Below are 15,182 nucleotides of genomic sequence, written 5' to 3'. Positions count from 1 at the left end.
GGAAATGACTTTTCTCTAGCTGTCCTACTTACTTTGAAAAGGTTGAATTTGAAAGATGTTGAGGCAGGAGACTAACAATTGCTAAGTTTCAAATCAGCAATTAATTCAACTCAGTTAAATTATTTATAAAATTCCAATGACCTTAAGGAATGAAAGAGTCAAGATCTGTGTTCTAGTTAGTTCAGCTTTAGATCATGAATTGGATCCATTGGTCTATGCAATACACATAAAGAAATCATATGACCTGGCATGCTAATGCTCATTTGTAATCCTGGAACTCTTGAGATGAAGATGAAGGCCTGCTTGGGTTACACAGTAATACCTCGTATCAACAAAGATAAAAAAGAAAGAAAAATATTACAAATTGTATGCTGGCTTTCAAAATCCAAGCACAAAAGAATGATTTTTCTTTCTTCTAATAAAGCAATCAAATGTAAGGACAACTAACTGTATTAGAAGCTAGGACAGTGCTTATTGTAGGCAGGGCTGATGACTGGAAAGGATCCCAAACACAGATTATGCTGTTCAGAATTGTTTATTGTGTGACAATTCATTGAGGTATGCACTGATGGTTTCTATACTTTTTATTTTGCTCTTATAAAAATATTCATTTTTGAGATAAATGAGGCATGTTACATGGTATTTAGGCTTGAATTCATTCCATAAAGTACTTCTTTGAGCTTTTAAAAAGCCTAACGTCTGGGATTTGAAAATCTAAGGAAAGTATCTTTCCAAATCAACTTTCATTTAAGACCTTTGTAATTCTATTTCTGAGACCATCAAATCCTCAGAGGTCAGAGGTGAATATTTAAAAACAAAAAATATGAGCCATTTGTACACTGCCAGCCACATCACAGATGACTTGGATCAAGAATTGGCTTCTGTTACCAAGGATGTGTTTTTGACTCTCATTATATCAGGTTGTTTGGCCCAGTGCTGCCTGGAGAACACAACAGAGTCCTGATTTATACTCACCCCTTAATGTAGAAGCATAAGTACAATAAAAGAAAGGAATTTGGAGTCAACAAATATCCCTGCTTCTTCCTTCTCCCTCAATTCAATGGCACTTTTATCCTGCAGCCTTTGACAGAGTGCTTACTTTGAGGTAGCAGACAGCTTATAATATCCAAACTGAAAACAGTATAGGAGAAAAGAAACAAAGGAAGAAAACAATGGAATGAGAAGGAAGTTTTGGCTTTAGAACTAGATATTGACATTTCTTGATAAACCATTGGAATAATTTATTTGGCCCATGTTTAGAGATGATAGCTGAGAACTATCAAATTATTATAGTTTACATCAGAAAGTACTATAAGGTATTTTGTAATGTCAGCTTAGTATATAATTTCAAAGTGAAACACAAAGTAGGCAATGTTATGAAATCTCGCCAAAAATACTTAACTTGCATCCTATTGAACAATTGCAGCTCATTTCCAAGCTAGAGGAACAAAGAATGGCAAGGTAGACCAGAAAGCTCCCCCAACTCTATCAATTGCTGTTTCACAGAGATCCCATGTCCTGGTCCTAGGAAATCCTAAGAAGCAGGCAAAATGAATGGGCAGAACACTCTGGACAAAAAATAAACTTTCATAGTTCTTTGTAATGGTGTTTATCTATCACCCATATAACAAACAGCATCTTAAACACAAGAAGTCAAGAACATGCCTAATTTAAGTCTTGACAAATAGACCCTTCAGAGGCCCTCTCTGAATTGTGACAAGGTTCTTGAGAAAGCTTACATATTATGTGATGCCTCAAATAGTAATCTGTGAAAACCAGTACTTCATAAACTAAAAAGCTGAAAGGATATTTTCTCAATATCCAAAATAATTTGTTAGTGCTCAGCAATGATGAGCTTGATTGGCATGGATTATAGAAGAAGATAGATTTAACATTGACTGTGGCCTTAGTAAAGGGGTTTCTTTAGGGTGTGAAAGCACAAATTAAGTGTATTTGTACTGCATTGTTGCATATATTTAATGCAAATACCCATTGCAAGAAAATATTAAACCTTAAGGCAAATATTTTTTTGGACTCTAGGAAAATCATTACCATTTTTTATTGATTTTGAAAGACAGAAATTGTGGAAACGGCATCATTGGACCCTAGAGTTCTTCAGTCACACTCAAGACATAGAGGCAAATAGACTGAGCTTATCCAATGGCAAGAACAAGAGTCCACATGAAAAACAATGGTCTTCCAGCCTTCCCTGAGGAATAAGGTAGCAAGTTCAGAGAAATTAGCTGAGAAGGGCAAATCTGCTAGATTTTGTAGATGTAGAAGAAAAAGTCTTGGTTCCATACACACTAAATACCACAAAACTTGTACAAGTCCTAAAGGTAAACTTTGCTTCTCACTTAGTCATGTACAGAAACCACCCATCACAGAACATATGGAAGATGTCTCCCTAACATACATTTTCTCCAAATGGATTTCCAAAACTAATGGAAACAAACAAATGCCATTGAAAATGTACCAGCCATCCAGCATCATTCAAAAGACCTTTACTTGAGGACAGACAGCATCAAGAACCACTTTTCACCACCGTACACAGCTTTACTTAAGACTAACCTGTGGTGGATTAGTATTTTTCCCTGTTGCAAGAAGGGACCTTGAGAACCCATCCCACAGGAAGGGATACACTCTGGCCCTGGACACATGGGAAAGGACCCAGGCCCAGCACAGGAAGATTTGGTGGACACTGCAGAGCCCCCATTGAGGTCCCTACCCTGCCTGGGGAGTGGAGGGTGGATGGGGTGAGGGGTAGGTTGGGGGTGGGGGAGGAGGGATGAGGTAAGGGGAGGGAGAGGGAGAAGGGACTTACATGTGAAACAAGCTTGTTCCCTAACTTGAACTAATAAAAATAAATAAATAAATAAATAAATAAATAAATAAATAAATAAATAAATACTAACCTGTGGCAACTTTTAGTAAATAAAATAAATACTGTTAAAATTTACATTCAGTATACTTCACATGTGAGACCTGAGAAAAATCATTAGGAAAACAGTTCTCCTTTTACTGTAATGCACCGTTTAAAAGCTTCATGAGTGATTTGGGCAACTTTTGTTCAGGTTCTGTCATGAAATATATTGACCCAGTGTAAGTTCTTCAGAGTAAATGTCAAGGTGTGGCACTCTGAAATTATATTATTTGCTAATAATCAAAGTTTTCCATTTCAGACACCAAACTCAAACATAAGTATGAGCCAAAAGGCATAAACAAAGTTCAAAGAAGACATTAGAGGAAAAACAATGTGTGCCTTGTGTGTAGCACAGGTGGTATTTGCATCTTATTGATTCGTAAAGGTTAAAGAAACAGAACTTCCTTGTCTAAAATTGATCTTGCTTTGCTGGTAAAGTTTCTGTGACAGGAGGAAGAAAATGACAGGATCTGCTTTACCTGCTCCTGGGAGTTCTCCGTGCATTTAATACAAGAGACATCTGCTCACCTCCATTTTCATTTGGGGATTCTCCATGTGTTTAGTGCAGTACTAACCCATCCATCTCTAGCTTCACTTGAGATCTTTATTGCTATCATTTCAGTTCTTTTTTGTTTGTTTAAGAAAATATTATTATTGGTAAATTATTAAGGAAACAAAATGTCAAAATTATGTCCAAAACTTAAATTTAAATCATTAAATAAAATTGTGCAAAGTGCATCCAATAGGTCATTTACAGTATTAATGTGACTTCTAGTATTCACTGAGGAATAGAGAAATTAGTGCAAGAGCACATTTTTCTTCATTCCCTTTTCAGTCACATTTTATTCACAAATAGCAGGATTAAGCTCATTTCACAAGGAGTTAATTTCTAATTGACTATGAAATTTTATGGAAGTGGATTTATTCTTTGTTTTTTTTTTTTTTTTGAAACTTAGTTAGAATAAGGAGACAATGGTATATATAGAACCAAAACTGATGACATCTTGAAGTAATGAACTAAGTTCTGTCCTCAGGCTTTCTTTCTTTTCTTCAATTTTTTAATTTAAGTTAGAAACAAGATTGTTTCACATGTCAATCCCAGTTCCCTCTCCCTCCCCACCTCCCCTGACACCTACTAACACCCTGCATATCCCATACCCTTTCTGCTCCCCAGGGAAGGTGAAGTCTTCCATGGGGGGTCTTCAGAGTCTGCCATATCCTTTGGCACCTTCCCCATGTGCCGAGGCTCAGGGAGTATCCCTCTATGTGGAATGAGCTCCCAAAGTCCATTCTTATGCTAGGGATAAGTACTGATCTACTACCAGAGGCCCCATAGATTTCTGAGGCCTCATCAATGACACCCATGTTCATGGGGTCTGGATCAGTCCCATAGCTGGTTTCCCAGGTATCAGTCTGGGGACGAAGACAGATCCTCCTTGTTTAGGTCAGCTGTTTCTGTGGGTTTCACCAGCTTGATCTTGACCCCTTTGCTCATCACTCCTCCTTCTCTGCAACTGGATTCCAATTCAGTTCAGTGTTTAGCTGTGGGTGTCTGCTTCTACTTCCATCAGCTGCTGGATGAAGGTTCTCGGGTGGCATATAAGTTGGTCATCAATCTCATTATCAGGGGTGGGTATTTAAGGTAGCCTCTCCACTGTTGATTAGATGGTTAGTTGGTATCATCCTTGTGGATCTCCAGACATTTCCCTAGTGCCTGATATCTCTTTAAACCTATAATGGCTCCCTCTATTATGGTATCTCTTATCTTGCTCTCCTTTATTCTTCCCCCAACTCAACCTTCCTGCTCCCTCATGTTCTTCTCATCCCTCCTCTTCTCCCCTTCTCATTCTCCTAGCTCTGTCCCCCCTCCCCCATGCTCCCAATTTGCTCACGAGATCTTGTCCCTTTCCCCTTCTCCAGGGGACCATGTATGTCGCTCTTAGGGTCCTCCTTGTTTACTAGCTTCTCTGGCAGTGTGGATTGTAGGCTGGTAATCCTTTGCTCCATGTCTAAAATCCATATATGAGTGAGTACATACTATGTTTGTCTTTTTGTGACTGGATTACCTCACTCAGAATGGTTTCTTCTAGTTTCATCCATTTGCTTGCAAATTTCAAGATTCCATTGTTTTTTCCCCCCACTGAGTAGTATTCCATTGTGTAAATGTACCACATTTTCTCTATCCATTCTTCAGTTGAGGGACATCTAGGTTGCTTCCAGGTTCTGGCTATTATAAATAACGCTGCTATGAACATAGTTGAACAGATATCCTTGTTGTTTGAATGTGCTTCTTTTAGGTATATGCCTAAGAGTGGAATTGCTGGATCTTGTGGTAGACTGATTCCCATTTTCCTGAGGAATCTCCATACTGATTTCCAAAGTGGTTGTACGAGTTGACACTCCCACCAGCAATGGAGGAGTGTTCCTCTTTCTCCATATCCTCTCCAGCCCAAACTGTCATTGGTTTATTTGATTTTAGCCATTCTGACAGGAGTAAGATGGTATCTCATAGTTGTTTTGATTTGCATTTCCCTGATGGCTAAGGATGTTGAGCACTTTCTTATGTGCCTTTCAGCCATTTTAGATTCTTCTATTGAGAATTGTCTAGTTAGTTCTGTACCCCACTTTTTAATTGGATTATTTGGTGTTTTGGAGACTAGCTTCTTGAGTTCTTTGTAAATTTTGGAGATCAGCCCTCTGTAAGATGTGGGGTTGGTGAATATCTTTTCCCATTCTGTGGGCTGCTGTTTTGTCTTCCTGACTGTGTCCTTTGCCTTACAGAGGCTTCTCAGTTTCAGGAGGAATTGGCACAAAAATAGACAGGTAGACCAATGGAATAAAATTGAAAACCCTGATATTAACCCACATATCTACAAACACCTGATTTTCAACAAAGAAGCTAAAGTTATGCAATGGAATAAAGAAAGCATCTTCAACAAATGGCGCTGGCATAACTGGATGCTGGCATGTAGAAGACTGAAGATAGATTCATATCTGTCACCATGCACAAAACATAAGTCCAAATGGATCAAAGACCTGAACATAAATCCAGCCACACTAAACCTCTTAGAACAGAAATTGGGAGGTACCCTTGAACGAATTGGTACAGGAGATGGCTTCCTGAACATTACACCAGTAGCACAGACACTGAGATCCACAATTAATAAATGGGACCTCCTGATAAACTGGGAAGTGGATTTATTAAAGTAAAAGAAAATTCTTCACATGCCAGGATAAAGTATTACAGCTTTGTGACCCTCAAACCTAAATCTCCCAGGATTGCTTGAATGGACATCCTCCTTCCATTCCTTCAGTCACCAAGATTATCCAGAACACCCCTGGACAGCATTAATGACATCAGCATTATCCTTAATCAACATTTTCCTTAGCGCCTCTGAAAATTCTATTTGTCTAAAAAACTTTCAACCAGTCAACTCTTGTTGATGGTGGGTGGAGGAGATGGCTCCATCAGTTAAGCACATGTAAGTCATGTATGTAGACCTGAGTTCTATCCCCAGAACCCATGTAAAAAGAAAAAAATAGCCAAGTGTGATGGTGTGCACTAGGGATCACAGAGCCAGGGAGGTAAACACAGGCACAACTCTGGTACTCAAGAGCCAGCTATTATCATGTAATTGGTAAGATCCAGGACAATGAGAGGTCCTGTCCCAAAGAAGGCAGATGATGCTCCTGAGGATAGCGCTTGATTTTTTTTTTTTCTGGTCCAGAGCACGTTCGCATGCATGCACTCACATCCCCCCCCCCCGACACACACACACGTATGTGTACATACATAACCACATACACATGAATTCTTATGTACACACACACACACACACACACACACACACACACACACACACACACAGGCATATGCCCATTCAAATAATAATAATAAAAAACATTAATGTGGTTTGGAGAGGAGGCTCATCAGTAAAGAGTGTTACCTGCTCTTCTAGGAACTGGAGTTCCATTCCCAGCATCCATCTGGCAGCTCACAGCTGTCTGTAACTCAAGCTTCTGGGATGTGACACCATCTCCTAGCACTTACAAGCACTGGGCACACCTGCATAGACATACATGGAGACACATATGCATACATTAAAAAAATAAATCTTTTTAAAGAACCATTGAAGGTCCAGTTGAGTAAAGAATTAAGGACCAACTTAACTCTTGATCAGTCTTATCCCCAGGAACCCAACAGGTTTCCCCAGACTCGCCTGACATCCTATATGGAAACCAAGGCAAACTAATGTGATTTCTATCTTTGTCTGTCTGAAATTTTTCTTCTGAATACACAAATGTCTCCAACCTTCAAACACCATTTTAAATGCTTCCCTCAATTAGATGTCATTCATTCCATCTTTGAAGTTTCATGGCTCTTTCCCTGATGTCCTCTAACACAGTCAGCCCATATCATACACTGTAAGTACCCAAGAAGCTCCCCGAAAGAGAGTACTACATCCATTTTCCAATAGATCCTGGAACTTCCTCAAATATGAAGAGTGCCTGGCAAAACACTCATTTATTTCTTTGTCCATCTTAAATGACCATGGGTCTACAATAAATGTTACAGTAGTCCAAATGAGTGTTACATCTTGCACCCATTATGAAATGTGAGGCTTACATTTCAAACTTTATTTCTCCCTTTAAGTTATATGTGTTCAATAAGTCATACAATCCCAAATATTAGTGCTGATTGTTTTTTTCAAATCCTTACTCCATGTGATGCAAAATTTGAAAACAAAACATATAACAACTATATTCTTATTTCTGTCTTAAAATTTGTTTTGTGTTATTTGTATCTACAAAATTCTCTCAAATAAGCTATTAAAAATGATTAGAACCATGTTTTAAAATTACAGCTTAAACTCATTTTAAAACTGATACCAAATGTCAGCATACCGTAGGACTGACATAGGAATCATTTCACAAAGGGCAATAAAAATTCCTGAAGATGTTAGAAGATTCTTGTACAATTAAATCAATGAACTGGGGGAGGATTTTCCCTCAACCCCATATGGTGTGAGCCACATTTGTTTCTCAAAAAAAAGTAAGAATAAGCATTTTTTTCATGAGCATAAAATTAAAGAAAACTTAGACTTTCTGCATTTTAAAAATGTGTCAGATCTCTACTGGTTTAAACACTGGGCTTTTGTTCTTAATTTTGCTCCATATAACAAAAAAGTAATCCCATGAAAAACCAGGGAGATTCCTTGACAACATTTGGGAAAGTAAAGTCAGTTGACACTTCACACTAATTTTTCTTATTCTCTAATATAGTATATCAAAACAACAATGAGGGGCACCAGACAACTTCCATTAATTTTTGTGGATGTCAGATTCTCCTGAGCCTTACTTTATTGTTTATGGGGATGGTGTTTTTACAGTTTTAGAATTGTTTGTTTCCAATCAACACTCATGGTGCAGCCTAACAAAATGCTACCTGGAGTTCACTAAAATACTACTACTACCCTGAACATGCCTTTTGGTTAACCACTATAGTCATTCTTTAAATTTTTGTATCTCTTTCCACAGGGGAAGAAATATTGTCCTATATAAACCTAATGCCAAGAAAAATGGAAGATAGTGCTCATTAAAATAGCCACGCTTTGCTAAAGTCTGCTTTGGAGTTGTCAGGGCAATGCCCCCCAAGATATCTTTGATGCCACAGTAAGTTGTTCCTACCATCTTCCAGCTATTTGCAGTGTGGAACAAAACACAGACCATCTTCCCGAATGCATCATTACCTTGAAAGTCTTTGACATGCTGGACATGCTGAAATGAGTGTAATTGTGACTTGGGAGGTACAAATCACTTTTACTTCATTATGGTCTCAAGACAACTTATGCTGTAATACCATTTTCTCTTACAATTGCTCTTAAAATTCTCAAATGAAAGACCTTTCCCTTGTACAATCAGACTTAAATTTACCTTTTATATATAAAAATATGGACAACAGCAGCAAAAATAATCCATAGGAAAAATCGTTGATTTGTTACATAAAGATTACATAAAACTGTGATTATTCCAGTTATATTCATACTTATGGGTCCTAAGAGAAAATGAAATGAAAGCATTCTTAAAATTTAATTGGCTTGGTAGATAAGCATTTAAGAGTAACACTAAAGAACTATATTTCCATTTATATAAGGACCTGTGTTTTTACACTGTATTGGTTGCCACAAATAATGAAGTTTATATTCTTGTAAAAGCTAATGTTATCCATTATCAAATAACATGTTTAGAAATCATTATTGATTTTGAAACCTTAAAATGTATCTTTATATTAATTTTAAAAAGATGTATTCAAGATAATATTATTCAAAATTGTTATGTTACAACTAGTTGGTGAATTTTGGTGAATACTTTTACCCATTGGAAAATGCACTGATCTTTTTTCACACTATAATGATGTTGTCTTCTGCCAAATGGTGAACTACAGGAAGTCCTTTTTAGCATCACACCCAGTAGCTGATGGCTAATCTTCGTTGACGACTTCCTGGATCTGAAATCAACTAAAAAAGGATCTGTGCCTCTTCTATAAAGGATTCTCTTTTACTGGTTGTTTTAAGTGGGAAGACACACCCTAAATGTGAGCAACACATACTCTTAACATCCATATAAAGGAAGTCCAAGGGAAAATACTTTCCCTTTTGGCTTCCCTGCCTTTGCTTGCCTTTGGCTTTCCCTTCCTGTCACACCTAGCATGTTGCTGCTGTTGTCATAGCTGCCACTGTTCTTCATGGACATCTGATCCCATCTTATTAGGCCATCCAAGGTGGACTGAAGAGCAACAGCTCTCCAGGAATCCTCCAGGCCTTCAGCACCAAACTTGAACTGCCTAGGCATCCAGCCTCATGAACTCAGCAGCTGCCAGGTTCTCAGCCTCTCCAGTGTGCAATAGCCATTGTTGGACTACTCAGACAATGTTGTGCAAGCCAATCTAATGAATACCCTGTTTAATAATATCCATCCTACCAGTTCTGTTCCTGTAGGTGACCCTGGCCAATACATAGGCCCACCTGTCCTCCTGGGCCTCTCAGCACATTTGCTCTTGCCCACTCCCTTGCAACCTCCCTTTGCCTTCTTCATTCATGCTAGTGCACTGCATGGGCCCACAAACTCAGGTCAGAGCTTCTGCCTTCTAGCCAGGCTTCTCTAGCACTGTGCACACTCTGTGGTGGACTTCTATGCTTTTCACTTTGCTTCTAAGCATATTAACACATACAATACTTCACTGCATGTATTAATTTATATTCGATCCACCATCAGATTCTATTGGTCCTTCTTGTAAAATGCGCCTCATGTTCATTGGCTTCCTTACACCATTCATCTCAAGCCAGGCAACATCATTATGGTCTCACTAGTTCCATCTTGGCCTATCTTTCCTCTTCTATTTTGACTCTTTTACAACCCACATTCCTTAAAGGCTTTACAGAAATTCTTTCGAATATTAAATTTTTATAGATGAAGGATGTGTTTTAAATTTTTTTTACCAGGCTCCTATTGCTGAAGTCACCTCCAGAGGCATCCCTTATCACACTGAAGTAGTTCCTTCCTAACTGTTCTCCCAGATTGCACATACTGCCCTGTTTATCTATGTGTACTCCATACTGTATGTGGATTTCTTCACTTGCTTACTGTGTCTTCCCTAGATCCTGAGGGTCCATGAGGACAAGTCTCCTGTAGGACTGGATGTTGCTCTTTCCTCCTATCAGTCTTTAATGCCAGTCAATTTGTGGATACTGTAGAATATCTGTTTAATTCGATAATTGCTAGAGGGATTTAAATCCCAGTTATACTATAAGCTCCTTGAATTTAAAAAATATTCCTTATTTATCTCTATATTACAGAATGTAGTACAAACTGTCTTTAATTAATTGTAGGTGAGATAAATGACTATCTTTTTAATTATGGTTTGTACACACCATATATAAATCTATCTGTAGAATAGTACCAGCATCACAGAAATCATTCAATAGGTGACCATAGAATAAATGGAGAGAATGTGTGAAGACTTATCTCTCATGTTGCACATTCAGTGAAAATGAAGATTCAAATATCAGTACAAAAAAAAGAAAATGTCAGGACAAAGTTTTTGCCTTGGGCTACTAGCTCTAGCCTCCCATTCAATATCCAGAGTCTTTCAGGAATTCATGTTTATTCTTCCTTTCTAAAAAGTCAGGAAATATTGGGAACTCAGTACAAATACATTGTATGATTTCTGAATCTATTACTCCACCAGAAAATCTGGTCTTGAAAATACATTTTAAAGAAATATATCTAATTCAGCAAACACTGTTGAAAAAGAAGGTGCATATTCTTTCATAACTAAAGTTTCTAAATTATTTTATTACCATCCAGAACAGTGAAAAGATTATCTTTGGACCATGTTGCTGGTAATGATCTTGCACTGTGAAAGCAGAAAAGGGCATCTTTGTAAATAGTTATTTTTAAAAATATAAAACCTGTTTGGGTTAGAAGCAATCATCCTCTTGCACCTATGTTTTAGAATAGAATCTTAAGAAGCATTCACAAGACTAAAACCATTACACTGCAATTAATAAGAGATCATAAATAGCAACAATCCTACTGTTAAAAGTCACATATTTGTTTCCTAGCTTCTCTGGCAGTGGATTGTAGGCTGGTAATCCTTTGCTCCATGTCTAAAATCCATATATGAGTGGGTACATACCATTTTTGTCTTTTTGTGACTGGGTTACCTCAATCAGAATGGTTTCTTCTAGTTCCATCCATTTGCCTGCGAATTTCAATATTCCATTGTTTTTTTGTTTGTTTGTTTGTTTGTTTTTCCACTGAGTAATACTCCATTGTGTAAACGTACCACATTTTCTCTATCCATTCTTCAGTTGAGGGGCATCTAGTGGCTCCACGTTCTGGCTATTATAAATAATGCTGTTATGAGCATCATTGAACAGATGTTCTTGTTGTTTGAATGTGCTTCTTTTGGGTATTTGCCTAAGAGTGGAATTGCTGGATCTTGTGGTAGACTGATTCCCATTTTCCTGAGGAATCTCCATACTGATTTCCAAAGTGGCTATACGAGTTGGCACTCCCACCAGCAGTGGAGGAGTGTTCCCCTTTCTCCACATCCTCTCCAGCATAAACTGTCATTGGTGTTTTTGATTTTAGTCATTCTGAAAGGAGTAAGATGGTATCTTAGAGTTATGTGATTTGCATTTCCCTGATGGCTAAGGAAGTTGAACACTTTCTTATGTGTCTTTCAGCCATTTTAGATTCCTCTATTGAGAATAGTCTAGTTAGTTTTGTACCCCACTTTTTAATTGGATTATTTGGTGTTTTGGAGACTATCTTCTTGAGTTCTTTGTATATTTTGAATATCAGCCCTCTGTCAGATGTGGATTTGGTGAATATCTTTTCCCATTCTGTGGGCTGCCATTTTGTTTTGTTGACTGTGTCCTTTGCCTTACAGAAGCTTCTCAGTTTCTGGAGGTCCCATTTATTAATTGTCGATCTCAGTGTCTGTGCTACTGGTGTGTTGTTCAAGAAGTGGTCTCCTGTACCAATTCATTTGAGGGTACCACTTATGTTCTCTTCTAAGAGGTTCAGTGTGGCTGGATTTATGTTCAGGTCTTTGATCCATTTGGACTTAAGTTTTGTGCATGGTGACAGATATGAATCTATCTTCAGTCTTCTACATGCCAGCATCCAGTTATGCCAGCACCATTTGTTGAAGATGCTTTCTTTTTTCCATTGTATAATTTTAGCCTCTTTGTCAAAAATCAGGTATTTGTAGGTGTGTGGGTTAATATCAGGGTTTTCAATTTGATTCCATTGGTCTACTTGTCTATTTTTGTGCCAATACCAAGCTGTTTTCTTCCAGGGCTTGTATCAGTCACAAGCTACAAAGGCTATCTATTCTGGACTGATGTCTTTGGGGCTGCAATCAGAGGCAGTAGAATGGCCCAGGTCCATCTCTGAGTGGGGTTGTGCTGTACCAGGAAACTCTTAGCTACCCAACAGTGATAAAGATGAGAACCAGACAACTTGTCATTTCAGGAGGGCTCACAGTCCATGCTGGAGTCTGGAGTCTCTGGTTTATTCAAGCATCCCTTAAATACCTTTCTAACAGTGGGAGTTACCACAGAAGACATCTACTATCATGTATAAAGTTGATATCAAAAAATTCTTTTAACCCTAGTGGCACAGGCACTAGGCACATAAACAGTCCCTAGGCACATAAACAAAACCCTTAGAACAGGTTTGGGCACACCCAGGGCCTAGGACTGTTGTTATGCAAACTAGGAGACATTCTCCACTGAGACCAAGCCATCCAGAGGTAATTAGTCGGACATCTGAACAACAATGTGAGATTTGAGCTACCTGGATAGAGTTTGAGGCCTGTATCTGAAATACCATAATTGATATTTTTCGGCCCCCGACAATTTTCAGGACAAAAGTGCTATAATAGAGCTGGAAGTCAGAGATGGTTATGCCTCTGATTTCCCTTTATTGTACAGCATTGTTTTGGCTATCCTGGGTCTTTTGTTTTTCCATATAAAGTTGAAAATTGTTCCTTCAAGATCTGTGAAGAATTGTGTTGGGATTTTGATGGGGATTGCATTTAATCTGTAGACTGCTTTTGGCAAGATTGCCATTTTTACTATGTTGATCCGACCTATCCAAGAACATGGGAGATCTTTCCATTTTCTGGTATCTTCTGAGGACCCTAAGAGAGACATACATGGTCCCCCATAGAAAGGGATAGGGACAAGATCTCCTGAGCTAATTGGGAGCCTGATGGGAGGGAAAAGGGAGCTAGAAGAAAGAGAGGGTTGTTAGACCCCCGAAAACTCGGGGTCCCAGGCCAGGTTCGCGGTCACCCCAATCACCAGGCGGATTCGAGAGCTTGCTGCAAACTGCACGAGGCTTTATTGTAATTTAACGAGCTAACCCCATGTTAGCTCGGGTCTTTCACCCACCCGCCATGGCGGACGGCTAGAAAAGACGGCTCCTATGGGCTCCCAAAAGATCTTATAGGGCAGCGTAAGGGGAGTGTCTAGGGGTACGCACAGGCTTATGCACAGGCTCACGATTGGTGTGCTTCCAGGCTTGGAGGGCTTGCCCTGTGTTGATTGGTCAACTGGTTGTTATGGCTCATAGGCCCTCCCAGGGTGGTTGCTATGCTCTCTATGTCATTGCTGTGCGCTAGTCCGTAAAGCACACCCAGGGTCATAAAGCATAGTGCCACCAGCTAACTTCCGATTGGCTCCTTGTCACGAGACAGGCATCTGACTTTCTAGTGACTAACTTCTGATTGTTTCCTTGTCACGAGACAGGCATCTGACCTCTAAGTGACCAAGGCAGGTTTATGGCAAGCACGTGTTCAGCTGTTATGGCTGCCAAAAGGGAAGCCGGTTCCTTCAGGGTGAGAATAGGAGGGGAGAGGAGGACATGAGAGAGCAGGAAGATTTAGTCAGGGGAAGAATTGAAGCGAGCAAGAAAAGAGATACCACAATAAAGGGAGCCATTATAGATTCAAAGAGAATTCTGGCACTAGGAAAATGTCCAGAGATCTATGAGTTTGAGCCCAACTAACAATCTAAGCAGTTGTTGAGAGGCTACCTTAAATGCTCTCCTCTGATAATGAGATTGATGACTACCTTATATGCCATCCTAGAGCCTTCATCCAGTAGCTGATGGAAGCAGAGGCAGACACCCACAGCTAAACACTGAGCTGAACTCTGGAATCCAGTTGCAGAGAGGGAGGAGTAATGAGCAAAGGAGTCAGAACCAGATTGGAAAAACCCACAGGGACAGTTTATCTGAACATGGGGGAGCTCATGGACCCTAGACTGAAAGCTAGGAAACCACCATAGGACTGTTCCAGACCCCCTGGGCTAGATTGTCAGTTTGGAGGTCTGGGCAATATATGGGGCCCCTGGTAGTGGATTAGTATTTTATCCCTAGTATACAAATGAACTTTTGGAGCCCTCTCCACATGGAGGGATACTCTCTCAGCCTAGACACACAGGGGAGGCCCTGTTCCAAATGATGACAGACTTTAAAGATCCCCCATGGAAGGCCTCGCCCTCCCTGTGGCGCAGAAAGGGATTGGGATGGGGTGGGGGAGCAGGATAGGGGGAGAGGGGGAGGACACTGGGATTGACATGTAAAAAGAAGCTTGTTTCTAATTTTAAAAAATCACATATTTGTGGCTGGTGAAATGTTTCATTGGATAAATGTACTTGCTGTCAAAATCTAAGGACCTGAA

General features: G+C 39.3%; 1 non-coding gene across 47 annotated transcripts in view; it reads right to left on the bottom strand.

Moving 5' to 3' along the window:
* The window catches only part of LOC103161076, a 389,511-nt gene that overhangs the window by 219,942 nt on the left and 154,387 nt on the right, over positions 1-15,182 (bottom strand). For 40 of the 47 annotated variants that reach the window (XR_004769670.1, XR_004769678.1, XR_004769682.1 and 37 more), the window contains one exon: positions 6,871-6,989. This is a non-coding gene — a transcript (uncharacterized LOC103161076). Of the gene's footprint in view, positions 1-975; positions 1,132-6,870; positions 6,990-8,857; positions 8,979-11,283; positions 11,340-15,182 lie in introns of all 47 variants that reach the window. The other 7 variants (XR_004769661.1, XR_004769692.1, XR_004769694.1 and 4 more) reach the window with 3 other exon arrangements.

The sequence above is a fragment of the Cricetulus griseus genome, chromosome 4, assembly GCF_003668045.3.
Source record: "Cricetulus griseus strain 17A/GY chromosome 4, alternate assembly CriGri-PICRH-1.0, whole genome shotgun sequence".
In the NCBI taxonomy this organism is placed as follows: Eukaryota; Metazoa; Chordata; class Mammalia; order Rodentia; family Cricetidae; genus Cricetulus; species Cricetulus griseus.
Note: the sequence above shows the minus strand (reverse complement) of the source record. Positions and strands in the feature narration are given on the sequence as shown.